Source organism: Tupaia chinensis, unplaced genomic scaffold (genome assembly GCF_000334495.1).
Source record: "Tupaia chinensis unplaced genomic scaffold, TupChi_1.0 Scaffold145528_1, whole genome shotgun sequence".
Classification (NCBI taxonomy): domain Eukaryota; kingdom Metazoa; phylum Chordata; class Mammalia; order Scandentia; family Tupaiidae; genus Tupaia; species Tupaia belangeri.
The window spans coordinates 467,556-474,921 of record NW_006205385.1 but is presented as its reverse complement, the minus strand read 5'-3'; the positions used below and the strand labels follow the sequence as shown (position 1 = coordinate 474,921).

The 7,366-nt window shown below is 38.9% G+C and overlaps 1 pseudogene; it reads right to left on the bottom strand.

The window, feature by feature from the left end:
• Window positions 1-4,047: 4,047 nt before the first annotated feature.
• LOC102479316 (U1 small nuclear ribonucleoprotein A pseudogene) lies at window positions 4,048-4,877 on the bottom strand (annotated as a pseudogene).
• Window positions 4,878-7,366: the final 2,489 nt, after the last annotated feature.

The window sequence follows — 7,366 nt, the reverse complement described above, 5'->3', positions numbered from 1 at the left end:
CCCTCTATTGTGACCAGGGAGGTAAAGCATTGTAATTAATAGTAAGTGATCAGAGTAAAGGGGAGCGGTCGGGGGGACTTCCAGGAAGATTTTATCGTATACTCAGGATGTATAAGAGAGCTATGTAATTCTTTTATAGTAGAATATTGTCAGAGGGGGTCACTTCCCAGTAAGGCTGCCACAGTTTCTGGAGCAAATAGCAAACAGCCTTGCTGACATGCTAATTGACCCAAGCTTTGTTCCAAGGTTGGGCGGGGGGAGGGGGCACAACAGTGGTCTTGCCATCATGTTGATCCAACTGGAAGCAGAGCTCAAAGGTCGGGGGGGGGGCTCAGACAGATCCTGGGGCCTCGCCGGGTTGGACTCCTCCATCTAATAATTTGTCAACTTCATTTATCCTTTCAAAAAAAAAGTTGTTGGGAACAGCAGTTAGTGTAATGGCTATGTCGCTGGACTCCCACGTAGTCGACTGCGGTTCGTGTCCTGGACCCGGTGGCTTAAACTCATGCCGGGTGTGTGTGCGTGTGTGCCCAAGATCCCAAGAGGAGAATGGAGGAAAAGGGATTGCAGCGTGGCCATCCTCCCTGGGGGGTGATTTCTCACTTTCTATCTCTCTGTCTCTCTCTGTCTGGCTGGCGAGCACACATGTCCTATAGCAAAAACCTCTCAAAAAAAGCTGTTAATTTTGCTTTTTTTTTTTTTTTAAGTCTCATTCTATTTATTTCTGCTCTGATCTTTAACTTTTTTTGTCTTGGCAGTTTTGAGTGTAGTTTGCTATTACTTTTCTAGTTCCTTGTGTCCCATTGATGTTTATTTGAAATTTATGGATTGATTGATCCATATTGCTATAACTTCTCTTAGTATATTTTGTGCTTTGTCCTATGTGTTTTGGCATGTTATGTTTTTATTTTCATTTGTTTCCAGAAATATTTAAATTTTCTTCTTAATTTCTTCATTGAACCAATATTTTAAGCAGCATTTTGTTTAGTTTTCATGAATTTGTATGCTTTCCAATGTTCCTCTTGTTATCATTTTCTCAAGACCAAACTTGAGAAATCACTCCCTCACTAACGTCCTGCCTCTCTATGGATTATTATCTGTTGATGATGACATGTATAGTATTCTCAACTGGATTGGTCTGAGAAGTATTTCATGATGGGTAAAGTCTTTTTACAAGCAAAATGAGAAATAGTGATTGACTGTTTTAAAAAATAATTATAATAATAATAATTGGGAAAATCATAGAAAAGATATTGAATGTTGAAGCAGAGAGATTAATGTCTCTGTCTTGACTGACATGCATGGCATTCCCTTTTGAAAAAGCAATGTAATACACTGTAAAGTTATATGTAATCCAATGTAATATAATGAAGATTATGATGATAATAAAAATAAAAATAAAAAAGAAAGAAAGAAAGAAACCAAACATTTAAGGGACACAAAACTGGAGAATCATTTGTTGATGATAAATGTATGATAATATCCTTAACTGTATGAATAGTGTATTCATGCCGAGAAAATTCATTTTGTTTGTTGTAATGATGTAAGTGATTGAATTTATAAAAAGAATAAACTATAGGGAACCAGCAGTTAGTGTAATGGCTAAGTCGCTGGACTCCCACGTAGTCGACCGTGGTTTGCGTCCCGGACCCAGTGGCTTTAAACTCACGCCGGGTGTGTGTGCGTGCGTGCCCAAGATCCCGAGAGGAGAACGGAGGAGAAGGGATTGTATCATGACCATCCCCCCTGTAGGGTGATTTCTCTCTTTCTGTCTTTATGTCTCTCTCTGGCGAGTACATGCGCCCTATAGCAAAAAAAAATAAACTATATAAAAATAAAGTAAAACACAAACAAAAAAAAAAAAAGAAAGAAAGAAACCACCCCCTCTGGGGAAATGGCCATGCCACAATCTTTTCTCTTCTTTTGTCCTCTCTGGATTTTGGGCATGTACACACGCATGCCTGGCTTGCATGGGATTCCAGTGCCTTAACCACTATGCCACCTGCTGGCCCCAATGTCCTCCTTTTTCTCTTCTTAAAGATTTTGAGGACCAGCAGTTGGCATAATGGCTATGTCGCTGGACTCCCATGTAGTAGACCACAGTTCGCATCCTGGACCCGGTGGCTTAAAACTCACACCAGGTGCATGTGCATGTGTGTCCAAGATCCCGGGAGGAGAATGGAGGAGAAGGGATTGTGGCGTGGCCATCCCCCCTGGGGGGTGATTTCTCGGTTTCTGTCTCTCTGTCTCTCTCTGTCTGTCTGGCGAGTACACGCGCCCTATAGCAAAAAAAAAAAAAAAAATTTGTTTTAACACCTGTTTTGTCTAATATCAGTATTGCGACTCAAGCCTTTTTATAGTTCTTATTTGTATGGAATACCTTCTTTGAGTCCTTCACTTTTAGACTATGTATGTTTTCATTCATAAAGTACATTTCTTGTTGGCAGCAAATGGGGAGTTTCTCTTCTTTTCTTCCTTTTTCTTTTCTTTTAAATCCATTCAGCCAGTCTGTGTCTCTAGACTCGAGAATTTAATCCATTAACATTCAATGTTATTATCGAGATAGTTGCAGAATTATACCTGATATTTTGTTCACAATTTTTTTTTTTTTTTATTCTCCTCTTTCTGTTTGTCTCTTTAGTTTCCTGGAATAGTATTTCCTTCGGTACTTCTTTTAGAGCTGGTCTAGTGTTAGTACATTCTTTCAGGTTTTGTTTATCTGAGAATGTTTCATCTTCCCATTTTTGGACAATTTGCCAGGTATGGTATTATTGGTTGAAATTGTTTTCCTATTAATACTTTGAATATATCTTCCCTTTCTTTCCTTACTCGCATTTTTTCCATAATGAAAAGAATTTTGTTAGTAACTTGATGTTTTTCTATTGTCATTTATAGAATCTTCTCTTTGTCTGCAATTTGACCAATATGGCAGTGATATGTCATGGAGAGATTCTTTTAAGGTTGATTGTACTTGCGGTCCTTTGTATTTTTTTGGTCTGGATGTTTGTTACTCTAGGTTTGAAAATTTTCTTCAAGTATTTCATGGAATAGATAATCAGTGCTTTTATTAGGTGCTTTACCATGTGGATATCATCTATTCAGATGTTTGAGTGTTTAATGGTACCTGGTATTTTCCATATATTATCCTAATTTTTTTTTGGTAATTTTTTATTCTTTTTGGTGATTTTTGTCTAAGTCAGATGTTTTGTCTTCTATAACCAAGAATCCATCTTCTGCAAAATCTAACCTGCTATTCATACTTTTGACAAAAGTTTTGATTTTCTGTTACAGCCTTCATGTCTAACAGTTCTTTTACATTCTTTTTAATGGTGCTTATCTCCTTCAAATTGTGGAAGAGATTTCTCATCTCCTGTAGTGTATTGTGTCTTTTCTCTTGCATATCATTTCATTTTGTCACTATGAGTATTCTGAAATATTTTTCTGGCATTTCTTTGAGTTCTATTGTGCTGTCTGAGGAGGTTTTTTTTTTTTTTTTTTTTTTTTTCCCTTGAGAGGGAATATTTCCTTTTCTATTTTTTGTGGAAAGAAAAAGCAGATCTCAAAAAACCACTTTATGGGAACCAGCAGTTAGCATAATGGCTATGTCGCTGGACTCCCACGTAGTCAACTGCGGTTCGCTTCCCAGACCCGGTGGCTTAAAACTCACACCGGGTGCATGTGCGTACGTGCCCAAGATCCCGAGAGGAGAATGGAGGAGAAGGGATTGCGGCGTGACCATCCCCCCTGGGGGGTGATTTCTTGCTTTCTGTCTCTATGTCTCTCTCTGTCTGTCTGGCGAGCACACGCGCCCTCTAGCAAAAATCTCTCTCAAAAAAACCAAAAAAAAACAAAAAAAAAACCACTTTAATTCCAACCTAACAGCACCGGGTGAAGTGTCTGGGACAGACTGGGTACCATACTATGTGGCATCCAGTCACTTATAGACAGATCCAAGAAAGCCCCCAAGGGGGACTTACCTTCAGGGGCTGAGCCAAGGTGGGAAGGGGATCCCAGGACAGGGGCAGGGGTAGCCATGGGGGAAAAGTGTTATTTCTTGGCAAAGGATATCTTCATGGCGTTGTTTTGGGTGATCTTAAATTCCTGCAGGGCATCACGGGCATCCCCAACCTGCACCTCATTGTCAAACTCCACAAAGGCTATATCATGCCTTCCAGGGACCCGATGTACTTCCTTGAAGCCAGGGAACTGGTTGAAAAGCATGGATAGCATGAGCTCATTTGTCTCTTCTGGAAGGTTGGTGTGGAACAAGATGTGATTCAGTAGATTCTCAGAGGCTGGTCAGGTGACATCTGTCCTGGCACAAGCTGCTGTGGGGGTATGGTGCCGGTGGGATCTGGCCCGGTGCAAGGTCTGGTGGGAGTATCATGCCAGGGAGTGGCACATAGGGAAGCTGACTCAGCATGTGATACATGATGCAGGGTGCCTGTGTCATCGGTGGCATGCCCGGTACAGGACCCTGGATGGTCTCCACCATAGGAGCAGTTACCCCATCCTGTACAGCTTTCTTGGCAGCGGGGGTCTCCTGACTCTTGGACTTCCTCTTTTCCCACTTGTGGTCCCACTCCACAAAGGTGCCCTTTATCTTGGCAATGATATATGAGTTGGTCTTGGCATATTGGATGCGCATAGGCTTGTCGTAGAAGGGGAAACCCTATATGGAGTGCACTGCTGACCTCCTTGAAGATGACAAAGGCCTGGCTCCTGATCTTCAGGCTCCATGACACCAAGATATCCAGGATCTGCCCGAACTGGGAGACTATGGCCTATAATGACTTCTTCAGTTCATCCTTCTTGATCTTCTCATTGAGGTTGTTGATATAAATAGCGTGGTTGGAGTGGGTCTCAGGAACAGCCATGGAGTAAGGTGATGAGGTAGGGCCACAGAGCCTCAGCTCCTGCACGTGGTACCTAGCTACCTACCTCACACCCGACCTAAGGGGAAAGGTTTTCTTATTTCTTGCACTTCTGTACTGGTTTTTGGTCATCTTATGGATTATACATTTCTTCTTATTTTCTTGGAGTCGATTCTGTAGTGTCAGGGTGGAAGAAAAGTTCTACTTCTTTGGTGTGTTCTTCAGAGAAGGACTCATCTTCTGAGTAGAGAAGGGTGTATGTAGTCAGTTTGAGGTGCTTGGTTCTTCCCCAAATTCTCAGGATCAAGTGTACCTGGGGTTAAGCTGAAGGATATAACTAAAGAAAGAATTAAATTAATGTGATGCACTGTGCATGTTTTATGGGCCAGTAAAATATGAAATCTCAAAGTATACCAGGTATTTCAAAGGTCGTGGGCATGGAGAGGTGAGCCACAGTTTCTAAGCAGCTCTGTCACTCCATCCCACTATGGCTGGATCTGCTCTGTAGCTAGAGCTCTGAGAAAGTTAGTGGCATGGGCAATAGGAAAAGGATGTTTGAACCTGGGAGTTGAAGGTGGGCAGGGGCAGGTGAGCTGCACTCTCTCCACAGCTTTGTCATCTTCCCGAATTCTTAAGGACAAGTTTTCTGGGCATAGTATTTTTGGTTGGAGTTTCCTCCCACCCCCCTTCTTTTAGGACATTGACTATATCATCCCATTTTCTTTCACCCTGCAGAGATTCTGCAGAAAAATTTCCATTAGTCTTATGGGAATTCCTTTACACTTGACTTGTTACTTTTTCTTTAAAGTGTTCTTTCTTTGAATTTTGACAGTTTAGTTAAAATATGCTTCAGTGAAAACTCTTTGGGTTGAATCTGTTTGGAGACTTTTGAGTTTCTTGTGTCTGAATGTCTGTATCTCTTCCAAAGAAAGCATGGAAAGTTTTCAGTAACTATTTTATTAAAGTTTTCAGTCATCCCTATCATTGTCTCTTTTCTTTCTGAAACTTCCACAATTCAAATATCTGTTGTTTTGATATTATTCCAGAGTGTATAGAACTTATTTAAATATTGATTTTAAATGATAAATTGAAAACTATAGTGACATTTATGAGACAACTTGGAATTTGAATACTGAGTATCCATTTGATAGAAATAAGTGTTAAAAATGTTAAATGTGATAATGGTGGTGTAGTTTTTCATCAAAAAAGAGTATTTTTTTTGCAATGCATATTAATAGATTTGGACTAAAGTAAAAAAAAATAAAGTTTTATGGAAATGTATCTGACCTCTATGTTTTTAATTATTTTTTACTTCAATTTATTTTTTAAATAATACATTACTAAGCTTTTTGAAAATATGAGACTAGTCTTCAGATCATGTGGCCAAAATTGAACCATTGATTTCACATTTTCACTCCCTCAGTTACTCTATGAACTCCTTAAGGGCAGGGACTTTAGCTCGTTAATTCTGTATCAAAAGTACCAAGAGTAATGCTGGTTCACAGTAGGTGATGAATGAATACATATTTTAACTGGTGTTGAATCTAACTACACATTAGTTAGGTTATCATAGAGTGCAAAGATTTTTCCCAAATAGTGAGGCACACACTGATCTTTCCAGTCATTGAACATAGACCATGCAGATTCATCACAGTATTGGTAATAATCAATTCCTATTTTGCTACTCTTATTAACAGGGTTTTTGTAAAATACTCTTCTTTCTCAGTAGCAACATAGCAAATTGAGACCTACTACTCACAAAGTTTAACATCATAGAAGTACGAACATTCTCATTATTACATGCTTGAAATGACATCTTTCATTCTAAGTAACACAAAATTTAAAGTCACTGTTTTATTTGTTATTATTTTTTACATTCGATGCTGAAAGTCATTTAGCTTGCCCATACATTTTTTTTTTTTTAATTTAGGGAGTTCACTGGTAGAAAATAAATGCAAATATAAGATTTACTATAAAAAATATCATTTCAACAGTGTGGCTGTATCGTACTTAGTTTTATGATGCATATTTTTTGACTATTACAAAACTTTACTTAACAAAAAATTCATTATGAAAATGTATATGACCTGATTTTTACATCATAGTAAAATAGGCCTGTTGACCAGGGGACCTGGGGTTTTCTGTTTAACAGCCATTATTTATATTTGTTCCAAGGTTTCTAACAGGATGATGACAGACATGTCCAAGGAATACTGTGGGGATTTGATCCATTTATGTTGCATATTTTAAGTACAAGAGAAATAAAGAGAAAGAAAGTTTCTGAATGCTTTCTATGTATCAAAAAACTTTGTGTATTATCTTTTAATTCTCAGAATAGCCAGGAGCAGTAGATTTTATCCATTTTACAGTGGAGGAAATAGTGATGGTGGAGGTGCATGTCAGTGAAGATAATAGACTTACTATTTAATAAATTAAGCTCAAAAGTGGTAAGTAGAATTCACATTCATTTGCCTGATCCCAGTACCTGTAGA